Genomic DNA, 14,872 nt, shown 5'->3' with positions numbered 1-14,872 from the left:
TCCTTGCATCTCTTGATTGGCTTGGAAACTCATTCCCAAGGGTTGCACAAAGTTCTCCCTCGTTCTTGGATTTCTTTAATGATCAAAAAGCTATCAAAAACACCAAAACTAGCCAAAAATTGATTAAAAACATATGCAAAGGTCCTCAATGTGCCAATTGAGTTAAAAGGTATTAATTACTACTCAAAAGTGTTTAAAAGAGTTTATAACAAGCTGTAAAAGAGCACTTTTTGAGTAGTAATCAATCATCTAGAGCCCTTAGTTCACGACCCAAAGTCATTCATGCCAACCATAACCTAGAGCTATTCATAGCATTTAGAGCCTTGAGCTCACTTCTCGGAGTTGTTCATGTCATCCACGACCCTAAACTTTTCATAACATTTAGAGCTCTAAGTAGTTTGTAGCATCCAAATCCCTAAGCTCACAACCCGGAGTAGCTCATCACATTCACACCCCTGAGCAATTTATAGAATCTAGAGCCCTAAGCTTATGACCTGAAGTCATTCATATGGTTATCTAGAGCCCTAAGTTCACAACCTAGAGTCGTTTAAGTCATCCATGGACCTAAGTTGATCATAGCACCAGTGGCTTGAGCTCATGATGTAAAATTGTTCATATCATCTATATCCTAGAGCGGTTCATAGCATTTAGAGGCCTGAGCTCACGAGATCCTGAGTTGTTCATATCATATACAAATCTGAGTTGTTCATAGCTTCTAGAGCCTTGAGCTCATAACCCGGAGTCTTTCATGTCAACCATAGCCCTGAGGTGTTCAAAGTATTTAGAGGTTTAAGCTCACTTCCCAGAGTTGTTCATGTCATTCATAACCATGAGTTATTCATAGCATCTAAAGGCCTGATCTAGCAACTTAGAGTCGTTCATGTCAACCATAATTTAGGGTTGTTAACAGCATCTAAGCCCTGAGCTCAAGACCTAAAGTGGCTCATGTCATCCACAACCATGAGATGTTCTTAACATTTAGAGCTCTAAGCTCATGACCTAAAGTCTTTCATGTCAAGCACAAACCAGAGTTGTTTATTGCATCTAGGGCCTTGAGCTCATAATCGAAAGTCATTCGTATCATCCACAACCCTAATCTATTCATAAATTCTAAAGCCTTGAGCTCATGACTTAGAGTCTTTCATGTCATCGACAACCTTGAGCAGTTGATAGAATCTTGAGCCTTGAGCTCACGACCAAGAGTCTTTCATGTTATTAACAACCTTGAGTTGTTCATAGCATCTCAAGCCCTAAGCTCACGACTCGAAGTCATTCATGTCAACCATAGCTCAAAGTGGTTCGTATCATGTGAAACATGCTCACGATCCAAGGTGGGTAATATCATCGACATCCTTGAGCTATTCATAGCATTTCAAGCCCAAAGCTTATATCCCAGAGTTGTTCATGCCAACCATAGCCTAGAGTTATTCATAAAATCTAGAGCCCTAAGCTTAAGACCCAGAGTGGTGGAGTCATCCATAGCCTTAAGTTGTTCATGGCATCTAGAGCCTTGAGCTCACGACCCAGAATCTTTCATATTAACCACAACCCAAAGTTGTTCATTACATCTAAGGCCTTAAGTTGATGACCTAGATTCGTTCATGTCATCCATAGCCTTGAGATGTTCATAGCATATAAAGGCTTAAGCTCAAGACCCAAAGTCGTTCATGTCAACTACTACCTAGAGTTGTTCATCACATCTAGAGGCATGAGCTCACAACCTAAAGTAACTCATGTCATCCATAGCCCTGAGCTATTCATAGCATCTATAGCCTCGAGTTGACGACCAGGAGTCATTCTCATCATCCATAACCAAGAGTTGTTCATAGCATCTAAAGCCCTAAACTCATGATTGAGAGGAGCTCATGTCATCCACAAACCTTAGTTGTTTATATCATTTAGAGACATGAGCTCACAACTTAGAGTAGCTATTGTCACGCACAGCCTTGAGCAGTTCATAGGATCAAGAGCCTTAAGCTCATGACCCATAATCTTTCATATCACTAATTGCCCTGAGTTGTTCATAGCACAAAGAGCATTGATGACATGACCAGTAGTCATTCATGTCAACCACAACCTAGAGCTATTATAGATCCTTAACTCATGACCTAGTGTAGCTCATGTTATCCACAACCCTGAGTTGTTAATAGTATCTAGAGCCTTGAGCTCATGACTTGAAGTTATCTAGGTTAACCATAACCCAAAATTATTCATAGCATCTAGAGCCCTGAGTTTTGTTCATACACAGAGTGGCTCATGTCCTCCATAACACTGAGTTGTTCATAGCATCAAGAGCTCTAAGCTCACGACCCATAGTCTTTCATGTCATTAATAGACCTAAGTGTTTCATAGAATCAAGAGCCTTGAGCACACACTTGGAGTCATTATTGTCAACCACAACCCAAAGTTGTTCATAGCCTTTAGAGCTCTCAGGTCATGACATAGTGTAGCTCATGTCATTAACAACCTAAGTTGTTAATAGCATTTAAAGGCTTTAGCTGATAACCCAAAGTCGATCATGTTAACCACAACCTAGAGCTGCTCATAGCATCTAGAGCATTGAGCTCAAGACATAGAGTGGTTCATGTTGTCCACAACATTGAGCTATTCATAACATCTAACGCCCGGAGCTCACAACCCAGAGTCTTTCTTGTCAACCACTGCCTAGAGCCTTTCATTGCATTTAGGTACCTGAGTTCATGACTCAGAGTTGTTCACTTTATCCACAGCTCTAAGTTACTCATAGAATCTAGAGTCCTTAGCTCATGACCCAAAGTCTTTTATACCAGTGATGACCCTGGGTTGTTCATAGCATCTAAATCCTTGAGCTCATGACCCAGACTTGTTCATGTCAACCACAACCCAGAGTTGTTCATAGCATTTAGAGCCATGAGCTCAAGACCAACAATGGCTCAAGTCATCCACAACCTTAACCTATTCATAACATCTAGAGCTCTAAGCTCATGACCCAGAGTCTTTCATATCAACCACAACCCAACATTGTTCATTGCATTTAGGGCCCTAAGTTCACAACCCGGTGTCATTCATATCATCCACAACACTAAGTTGTTCATAGAATCTAGACCCGCAATCTCACGACTTGGAGTATTTCATGTCATCGATAGACTTGAGTTGTTCATAGAATCTAGAGCCTTGAGCTCATTACTTAGAGTCTTTCATGTTATCAATAGCCCTAAGCTTTTCATATCATTTAGAGCCCTAAGCTCACGACCCAAAGTTGTTCATGTCAACCACAGCTTAGAGGTGTTCATAGCATATAAATCCCTCCGCTCATGACCTAGGGTCGTTCATGTCAACCATAGCCTAGAGTTGTTCATAGCATCCAGAGCCTTGAGCTCAAGACCCAAAGTGACTTATGTCATCCACAACCCTGAGTTGTTCATATCATCTAGAGCTTTGAGCTCATGACCTAGTGTTTTTCTTGTCAAGGGCAACTTAGAGCTGTTCATTGTATCTAGGGCCCTTTGCTCATAATCCAATCATTGATATCATCCAAAATAATAAGTTGTTCATAGAATCTAGAGCCCTTAGCTAACGACCTACAGTCTTTCATGTCATTATTAGCCTTGATTTGTTCATAGAATCTAGAGCCTTGAGCTCACATCCTGGAGTCGTTCATGTCAAGCGTAACCTAGCGCTGTTAAGAGCATTTAAAGCCCTCAGCTTGCGACCCAAAGTCACTCATGTCAATAACGACTCTAAGCTATTCTTAGCATCTCAAGCCTTGCGCTCACGACTCGGAGTCATTCATGCTAACCACAACCCAGAGCTATTCATATCATTTAAAGCCTTGAGCTCATGACTCGGAGTCTTATATGTCAACCACAACCTAGAACATTTCATTGCATTTAGGGCCTTGAGTTGATGATCCAAAGTCATTAATGTCATCCATAGCCTTGAGCTCACGACCCTAAGTCTTTTATGTCATCGACAACCCTAAGTTGTTCATAGGATTAAGAGCCCTAAGCTCATGACCTAGAGTTGTTCATGTCTATCATAACCCAAAGTTGTTCATAGCATCTAGTGCCATGAGTTCACAAAATAGAGTAGCTTATGTCATTTAGTACCCTAAGTTGTTAACAACATCTGGAGCCTCGAGCTCATGACACAGAGTCGTTCATGTTAACCATAACCTAGAGCTATTTAAATATAGCATCTAGAACACTGAGTTGAATACCTAGAGTGGCTCATCTCATCCACAACCTTGAGTTGTTCATTGCATCTAGAGCCTTGAATTCATGACCTGTGGTTTTTTATCTCAACAACAAACTATAGTTGTTTATTCAATCTAAGACCCTAATTTCATAACCTAGAGGCGCTCATGTCATTCATCGCCCTGAGTTGTTCATAGCATCTAGAGGCTTGAGTTCATGAGCTAGAGTGTTTCTTATCATCGATAGCCCTGAGCTACTCATAGCATCTAAAGCCCTAAGCTCACGACCCAAATTCATTTATCTCAACCATATCCTAGAGTTTTTCATAGCATCTAAAACTCTGAGCTCATGCCCAAGAGTGGCTCATGTCATCGACATCACTGAGTTGTTCATAGCATCTAAAGCCATGAGCTGAGAACCCAAAGTCATTCATGTCAACCATAGGCCTGAGTTGTTCATAGCATCTATAGCCCTGAGCTTAAGACCTAGAGTTGCTTATTTATTCCACATCCTTGAGCTGTTCATAGCATCTAGAGCCTTGATCTCACAACCCAAAATCTTTTATGTCAACTATAACTCAGAGTTGTTCATTGCATTTAGGGCCCTGAGTTCACGACCTAGAGTCGTTCATGTCATGCACAACCTTGACCTATTCATAGAATCTAGTACGCTGAGCTCACAACCCAAAGTCTTTCATGTCATCGATAGCTTTGAGTTGTTCATAGCATCTAGAGACCCAAGCTCACGACCCAAAGTCGTTCATGTCTACCATAACCCTGAGTTGTTTATAGCCTTTAAATTCTTGAGCATAAGACCCAAAGTGGCTCACGTCATCGACAACCCTGAGTTGTTCATAACATTTAAAGCACTAAGCTTATGACCCTAATTCTTTCATGTCAACCACAACCCATAGTTGTTCATTGCATCTAGGGCCCCAAGCTCTTCTCCTAGAGTCTTTCATGTCATCCATAGCCTTCATCTATTCATAGAATCATTAGCCTTAAACTCATGACCCAGAGTCTTTCATATCATCGATAACCTAAAGCTACTCAAAACATTTAAAGCCCTGATCTCACAACCTAGAATGGCTCATATCATTGAAAACCTTGAGCTATTCATAACATCTAAAGCCTTGAGCTCCTGACCCGGTGTTGTTCATCTGAACCATAGCCTAACGTTGTTGATAGCATCTAGAGCCTTAAGCTCAAGATCTAGATTCATTCATGTCATCCACATCCGTAAGATGTTCATAAAATCTAAAGGCTTAAGCTTACAACTCAGAGTCATTCATGTCAACCACAACCCAGATCTGTTCATATCATCTAAAGCCCTGAGCTCATGAACCAGAATGGCTTATGCCATTGATAAGCTTGAGCTCTTCAAAGCATCTAAAGCTTTGAGCTCATGACCTAAAGTCACTCAAGTCAAACACAACCCTAAAATGTTCATAGTATCTATAGCCTTGAGATCACGACCCTGAGTCATTCATGTTAACCATAAGCCTGAGATGCTCATATTAACTATAGCTCTTAGCTCACACCTTGAGTCACTCATGTGATGCACACCCTTGAGGCGTTCATAGCATTTAAAGCCCTAAGCTCATGATCCGGAGTCTTTCGTGTCATCAACAACCTAAAGTTGTTCATAGAATTTAAAGCCCAAAGCTCATGACCCGGAGTCGTTGAAGTCAACCACAACCTAGAGTTGCTCATAGCATCTAGATCCTTGAACTCACAACCCAGAGTAGATCATGTAATCCACAGTCTTGAGTTGTTCATAGCGTCAAGAGCCCTGAGCTCACAACCCATAGTCTTTCATGTAATTGACATAACTGAGTTGTTTATAGCTTCAAGAAGCTTGAGCTCACGATCGAGAGTCATTCATGTCAACTGAAGCTGACAGTTGTTCATAGCATCTAGAGCCTTGAGCTCACGACCCAAAGTAACTCATGTCATCCACAATCGTAAGTTGTTAATAGCATCTAATGCCTTGAGTTAACGACATGAATTTGTTCTTGTCAGCTACAGCCCAAAGCTGTTTATAACATCAAGAACCCTTAGCTCATGACCCAAAGTACCTTATGTTATCCACAACCCATAACGGTTCATAGCATCTAGTGCTTTGAGCTCATGACCTGGAGTTATTAATGTCAAACATAGCTTAGACCTGTTCATAGCATCTAAATCCCTGATATAATGACCCAGAGTAGCTGATGTCATCCACAGCTTAGAGCTATTCATAGCATCTAGAGCCTGTAGCTTATGTCATCCATAATCCTGAGTTGTTCATAGTATCAAGAGCCCTGCGTTGACGACCCGTAGTCTTGTATGTCATTGACAAACTTAAGTAGTTAATAGCATTTAGAGCTTTGATTTCTCGACCGAGAGTTGTTCATGTCAACCATAGCATAGAGTTGTTCATAGCATCTAGAACTTTGAGCTTGCAACCCAAAGTCATTCATGCCATACACAATCTTGAGCTCTTCATAAAATCATTAGCTCTGAGCTCATAACTTAGAGTATTTCATATCATTGACAGCCTAAAGTTGTTCATAGTATTTAAAGCTCTGATCTCAAGACTTAGAGTGGCTCATATCATCAGAAGCCCTGAGTTGTTCATAGCATCTAGAGCCTTGAGCTCAAGACCTAGGGTTGTTCACACTTTCCAGAACCTTTAGATAATAATAGAATCTAGTGGCTTGAGCTCATGACCCGTAGTCTTTCATGTCTTCGACCACCTTGAGTTGTTCATAGCATCTAGAGCCTTAAGGTCACGACTTATATTGGCTCATGTCAATGACAACCCTGAAGTGTTCATAGCATCTAAAGCCCTAAGCTCATGACCCAAGGTTGTTCATGTTAACCACAACCTTGAGATGTTCATAGTATCCATAGTCCTTTGTTCATGACCCCAAGTCATTCATGTCATCGAGAACCTTAAGTTATTCATAACATCTAGAACCTTAAGCTCACGACCTAGAGTCTTTCATGTCATCGACAGCCTTAAGTTATTCATAGCATCTAAAGTCTGGAGTTCACAACTTGGAGTTGTTCAAGTCAACCACAACCTAGAACTATTCATAACATCTAAAGCCTAGAGCTCATGACCCAAAGTAGCTAATGTGATCGACAACCCTAAGCCATTCATAGCATCTAGAGCCCTGAGATCGTGACCCAGAGTAGATAATGTCATCAATGACCTTGAGTTGTTCATAACATCAAGTGCTTTGAGCTCACAAACTATAGTCTTTCATGTAATCGATGTACCATCAAGAGGCCTAAGCTCACAATCGGGAGTTGTTCATAGATCTAGGGCCCTGAGCTCATGACCCATAGTAGCTCATGTCATCCACAATCGTGAGTTGTTAATAGCATCTAGAGCCTTGAGCTCATGACCAAGAGTTGTTCATTTCTTCCACAACCCGAAGTTGTTCATAGCCGCTAAAGCCCTGAGCTCACGACCAAGAGTAGCCCTTGTTATCCACAGCCTGGAGTGGTTTATAGCATCTAGAGACCTAAGCTCATGACCTAGAGCCATTCAAGTCAACCACAACCTAGACCTATTCATAGCATCTAAAGCCTTGAGCTCACGATCCATTGTAGCTAATGTGTTCCATAGACCTGAGTTGTTCATAGCATCTAGAGCCCTGAGCTCACAACCCATAGTAGATAATGTCATCCACAACCTTGAGTTGTTCATAACATTAAGAACCTTGCGCTCATGACCTGTAGTCTTTCATGTCATCAACAACCTTAAATTATTCATAGCATCAAGAGGCCAAAGCTCACCATCAAGAGTCATTCATGTCTACCAAAGTCCAAAGTAGTTCATAACATTTGGAGCCCTAAGCTCATGACCCATAGTATCTCATGTCATCCAAAATCGTGAGGTGTTAATAGCATCCAAAGCCTTAAGCTCCCGACCCAGAGTTGTCTATGTAAGCCACAACCTAGACCTGTTCATAGCAGCTAAAGCCCTGAGCTCAAGATCAAGGGTAGCCTATGTTATCCATAGCTCGAAGCGGTTCATAGCATCTAGAGACCTAAGCTCATGACCTGGAGTCATTCATTTCTACCACAACTCGGAGCTGCTTGTAGCATCTAAAGCCTTAAGATCCAAACCCAAAGTAGCTAATGTCATCCACAACACAGAGTTGTTCATAGTATCTAGAGCCTTGAGCTCACAACTTAGAGTAGATGATGTCATCCACAGCCCTGAGCTCTTCATAGCATCTTGAGCTCTAAGATCACGACCTGAATTCTTTCATGTCATCGACAACCCTGAGTTGTTCATAGCATCAAGAGCCTTGAGCACACAACTTGAAGTTGTTCATGTTAACCTTTACCCAAACCTGTTCATAACATCTAAAGCCCTAAGCTCATGACCTAGAGTAGCTTATGTCTTCGACTACCATGAGTTGTTCATAGCATCTAAAGCCCTGAGATCATAACCCGAAGTCATTCATGTCAACCATAACCTTGAGATGTTCTTGGTATCCACAACCTTAAGTTGTTCATATCATTTAAAGCCTTATGCTCATGACCTAGATTTTTTCATGTCATTAACAACCCTAAGCTATTTATAGCATCCAGAGTCTTGAGCTCATGACTCGAAGTTGTTCAAATCAACCATAGCTAAGAGTTATTCATAGCATCTAGAGCCCTGAGCTTACGACCTAATGTTGCTCAAGTCATCAACAACTCTGAGCTTTTCATAGCATCTTAGGCTTTAAGCTCATGAACTAGAGTCATTCATGTCAACCACAACCTTAAGCTATGCATAGTATCTAGAGCCCTGAGGTAATGACCTAGAGTAGCACATGTCATCCATAGCCCTGAGTTGTTCATAGGCTTTAAAACCTTGAGATGATGACTCGAAGTCATTCATGTCAACCACAACCTTGAGTTGTTCATAGTATATAGAGCCTTAAGCTCATGACCCATAGTCATTTATGTCAACCACAGCCCAACGTTGCTCACAAGATTCAGAGCTATGAGCTCATGACCTAGAGTAACCCATTTTGTCCATAGCCTTGAGCTCTTCTTAGCATCTACAGCCCTCAGCTCACGACCCAGGGTTGTTCATGTCAACCACAACCTAGAGTTATTCATAACATCTAGGGCCCTGTCCTCACTAGCTAGAGTGGTTCATGTGATCAACAACCCTGAGTTGTTCAAAGTATATAGAGCCTTAAGCTCATGACCTATAGAAGCTCATCTTTGATTGTCCTGAGCTGTTCATTGTATCTAAAGCCCTGAGTTAATGACCCAAAGTCATTCATGTCAACCACATCCTTGAGATGTTCATAATAGTTATAGCCCCATGCTCATGACCTCGAGTAGTACACGTAATCCACAACCTTGAGCTATTCATAACATCTAGACCTCCAAGCTCATGACCTAAAGTCTTTCAAGGCAATAACAACCCTTAGCCATTCATAGCATCTAAGTCCCTCAGCTCATGAACTAGAGTCATTCGTGTGAACCTCATGACCCAAAGTTGTTCATGTCAACCCTACCTCAGAGTTGTTTATAGCACCTAGAGTCTTGAGCTCACGGCCTAGAGTAGCTTATGTCATCCACAACCTTGAGCTATTCATAGCATCTAAAGCCCTGAGCTTATGACCTAAAGTCATTCATGTCAATCATAGCCCTGAGTTGTTCATAGTATCTAGAGCCTTGAGCTCACAACTCTAAGTCGTTCATGTCATCCACAACCTTGAGCTATTCATAGCATCTAGAACCTTTAGCTCAGGACCCGGAGTTTTTGGTGTCATCAACAACCTTGAGTTGTACATAGTATCTACAACCTTAAGCTCAAGACCCAGAGTCGTTCATGCCAACCATAGCCCAGGGTTGTTCATTACATTTAGAGCCCTAAGCTCATGACCCAGAGTAGCTCATGTCATCCATAGCCTTGAGTTGTTCATAGCATTTACAGCCTTGTGATCATGACCCCAATTCGTTCATGTCAACCACAACAAAGAGTTGTTCATAGCATCTAGAGCTTGATCTCATGACTCAGAGTAGCTTAAGTCATCCATAGCCTTCAGTTGCTCATAGCATCTAGATTCCTAAGCTCTCAATCCAGAGTCATTCATGTCAACCATAACTCTAAGCTATTCATAGTATCATGAGCTCTAAGCTCACGACCTAGAGTCATTCATGTCAACCATATAACGCATACTCGTTCATAGCATTTAGAGCCCTTAGCTCATGACCCAAAGTTGCTCAAGTCATCCATAGCCTTGAGTTATTCATAGTATCTTAAACCTTGAGCTCATGGGATCTTGAGTCATTCATATAATCCATAACTGAGAGTTGCTCATAGAATTTAGAGCCCTAAGCTTGTGACCCAAAGTTGTTCATGTCAACCATAGCCTTGAGGTCTTCATTGTATCTTAAGCAGTGAGCTCATGACCCATAGTCATTCATGTTATCCACAACCCTGAGCTCATGATACAGAATCATTAATATCATCCATAGCCCTGAGCTGCTCATAACATCTAGAGGCTTGAGCTCACGGGATCCCTAGTCGTTCATATGATCCATAATGTTGAGTTGTTCAAAGATCTATACCCTTGAGCTCATGACCTGGAGTGGCACATATCATCCACAGGCTTGGGCTGTTCATAACATTTGAAGCCCTAAGCACACAACTTAGAGTTTTTCATGTCATCAACAACCCTGAGCTATATATAGCATTTGGACCCCTAAGCCCACGACCCGAAGTCTTTCATGTCATCATAAGCCTTAGGATATTCATAGCATCTAGAATTATAAGCTCACAACCCAGAATCATTATGTTATCCACAACCTTGAGCTATTCATAGAAATTAGAGCTATAAGCTCATGACCAAGAACCGCTCATATTATCCATAGCTCTAAGTTGTTCATAGTCTCTTATGGCTTGAACTCATAGGATCTTGAGTTATTCATATCATCTACAACTTTGAGTTGCTCATAGCATCCAGAGGCTTGAGCTCATGACCCAAAGTCATTCATGTCAACCATAACCTTGAGTTGTTCATAGTATCTTAAGTCATGAGCTCACAACTCAGAGTCATTCATGTTATCCACCACCCTTAGCTCGTGATACATAATCATTCATGTCATCCACAACCTTCAGCTTCTCATAGCATCTAGAGGCCTTAGATCACGGGATATAAAGTCATTCATATCATTCATAATGCTTAGTTGTTCAAAACATCCCTAGCCTTGAGCTCATGACCCAAAGTGGCACATATCACCCATAACCTTGAGCTATTCAAAGCATATAGAGCCCTAAAAACACGACCCAGAGTTGTTCATGTCATCAACAACCCTAAGTTATTCATAGCATTTAGACCCCTAATCCCACGACCCAAAATCTTTCATGTCATCTATAGCCTTAAGATTTTCATAAAATCTAAAGCTCTAAGATGATGACCCGAAGTCGTTCATGTCATTCCCAACCATCACTTTTCATAGAATTTAAAGCCTTGAGCTCATGACCCGGAGTCATTCATGTCCATCATAACCCTGAGCTATTATAACATCTAGAGCCTAGAGCACACTACTCAGAGTTATTCATGTCATCCATAGCCTTGAGTTATTCATAGCATCTAGAGCCCTAAAATCCCAACCTAAAGTACTTCATATCATCCACAACCTTGAGTTGTTCATAGCATCTAGTGCCCTAAGCTCATATCTCGAAGTTGTTCATGTAATCTATAACCTTGAGTTGTTAATAACATTTAGAGCCTTGAGCTCATGACCTGAAGTCATTAATGTCCACCACAACCTTGATCTAGTTATAGCATTTAAAGCCTTGAGCAGACGACCTTGATTCATTCATGTCATCAACAGGCTTGAGCTTTTCATAGCATCTAGAGCCCTAAGTCCATGACCCAAAGTTGTTCATGTCATACATAGCCCTGAGTTGTTCATAACATCTTGAGCCTTAAGCTCATGAGCTAGAGTCGTTCATGTCATCCATAACTCTAAGCTATTTATAGCAATTAGAGCCATAGGCTCATGACCAAGAACAGTAATATCATCCTCAACTATGAGTTGTTCATAATATCTTGAGGATTGAGCTCACAACATCTTGAGTTGTCATATCATCCATAGCTTTGAGCTGCTCATAGCATCCAGAGCCTTGAGCTCACAACCCTAAGTCATTCATGTTAACAACAGTCTTGAGTTGTTCATAGTATCTGGAACCATGAGCTCATGATCCAGAGTCGTTCATGTCATCTACAACCCTTAGCTCATGATGTAAAATCATTCATATCATCCATAACCCTGAGCTGCTCATAGAATCTAGAGGCTTAAGCTCATGAGATCCCAAGTCGTTCATATCATCCATAATGTTAGGTTATTTAAAGCATGCACAACCTTGAGCTCACGACTCAGAGTAGCACATATCATCTAAAACCTTGACTTGTTCATAGCATCTAGAGCCCTAAGATCATGATTTAGAGTCGTTCATGTCAACCACAACCCTTAGTTATTCGTAGTATCTAAAGCCTTGAGCTCACGATGAAGAGTCATTCATGTCATCCATAACATTGTTCTATTCATAGCATCTAGAGCCTTGATCTCATGACGTAGAGTCATTCATGTCATCCAAAGTCATGAGTTTTTCATGGCATCTCAAGCCCTAAGCTTATAACCCATAGACATTCATGTCTACCACAGCCCTAAATTGTTTACAATATTTAGATTCCTAAGCACATGACCTAGAGTTGTTCATGTCATCCATAACCATGATTTGTTCATAGAATCTCGAGCCCTAAGCTTACGACCTGAAGTCGTTCATGTCAATGATAAGCTTGCATTATTCATAGAATTTTAGAGCCATGCTCTCACAACATAGAATCATTCATATCATCCACACCCTTGAGTTATTCGTACCATCTAGAGGCTTGAGCTCACGGGATCCTGAGTCATTCATATCATCCACAACCTTGAGTTTTTCATAGCATCCAAAGCCCTGAGCTAACAAGCCAGAGTAGCTCATGTCATCCACAACCTTGAGCTATTCATAGCATCTAGAGTATTGAGGTCACGACCAGAAGTCATTCATGTCAATGACATCCCTAAGCTGTTCATTGTATCTAAAGCCCTAAGCTCAGGATTTGAAGTCGTTCATATTATCCACATACCTAAGCTATTCATAACATTTAAAGCCATAAGCTCACAACTAAGAATCATTCATGTCATCCACAACCCTGAGCTGTTTATATCATCTAGAGGCCTAAGCTCATAGGATTCCAAGTCATTTATATCATCCACAAAATTGAGATCTTCATAGCATCCGTAGCTTGAGGTCATGATCTAGAGTAGCTCACATGATCTACAACCTTGAGTTGTTCATAGCATCTAGAGCTTAGAGCTCACGAACCAGATTCATTCATGTCAACCATAGTCCTGAGCTATGCATGGCATATATAGCCCTGAGCTTATGAGCCAAAGTTATTCATGTCATCCATAACCCTGATTGTTAATAACATCTCGAGTTCTGAGCAATTCATCACATTTAGAGCCTTAAGCTCATGACCTAGGGTCATTCATGTTCCCCATAGCCTTGAGTTGTTCATATCATCCTTAACCCTAAGTTGTTCATATCATCCTTAACCCTAAGTTGTTCATAGCATCTTGGGGCCTCAACTCACGGGATCTCATGTCATTCATATCATCCATAACCCTAATCTTTTCATAACATCTAGAGCCCTAAGCTCACGACTCAAAGTGATTCATGTCAACCACATCCTTGAGTTGTTCATAGTATCTGGAGTCGTGAGCTCACTACTTGGAGTCGTTCAGGTCATGAACAACCTTGAGGTCATGATGTAGAATCATTCATGTTATTTACATCCCTAAGTTGTTCATATCATCTAGTGGCCTCAGCTCATGGGATCCTGAGTCATTCATATCACCCACAATGTTGAGTTAATCAAAGCATCCATAACCTTGAGCTCATGACCCAAAGTAGCACATATTACCCCCATCCTTGAGTTATCCATAATATCTAAAGCCCTGAGATCATAACCCATAGTCATTCATGTCAACCACAACCCTAAGTTGTTCATAGCATTTAGAGCCCTGAGCTTATGACCTTTAGTCATTCATGTAATCTATAACCCTAAGTTGTTTATAACATTTAAAGCCTTGGGCTCGCAACCAAGAATCATTAATATCATCCACACCCCTGAGCTATTCATGTGATCTAGAGGCTTGAGCTTATGGGATCCCAAGTCGGTCATATCATCCACAACTCTAAGTTATTCATAACATCCAGAGCCTTGAGTTAGCTGATGGGAAAAACCTAGATCTCTTTGCTTCCCAAGTCTAGATCAAGTTAGGAATATGCATAATTATCCTAGGCTTTTTTCTAAATTCTATGCACAGTGAAAAAAATAACATTTTTATACTTTAAAAGGATTTAGAAAGTATTAACAAAAACCATTCCTCAAATTCAGATGTTCTCGAATCAAATCCGCACAGTAAAAATGAAGATCAAAATCGTACAAGTCTCATAAACTCGAAGTCTTCCACTCGATTACTTGAACCTTGATCTTGGCACACTTCCAATGTGGAGGAAGAGAGGGTGGAGGCTATGGCTCTCTACCTATTTGTATGGTGGAAGACAAAATCTATGGAAACACTAACCCTCAGGGTGTATTTATAGGGTTCCTAAGTGGGCTTAAGTGA

The sequence above is a fragment of the Vitis riparia genome, chromosome 8, assembly GCF_004353265.1.
Source record: "Vitis riparia cultivar Riparia Gloire de Montpellier isolate 1030 chromosome 8, EGFV_Vit.rip_1.0, whole genome shotgun sequence".
Classification (NCBI taxonomy): domain Eukaryota; kingdom Viridiplantae; phylum Streptophyta; class Magnoliopsida; order Vitales; family Vitaceae; genus Vitis; species Vitis riparia.
Note: the sequence above shows the minus strand (reverse complement) of the source record.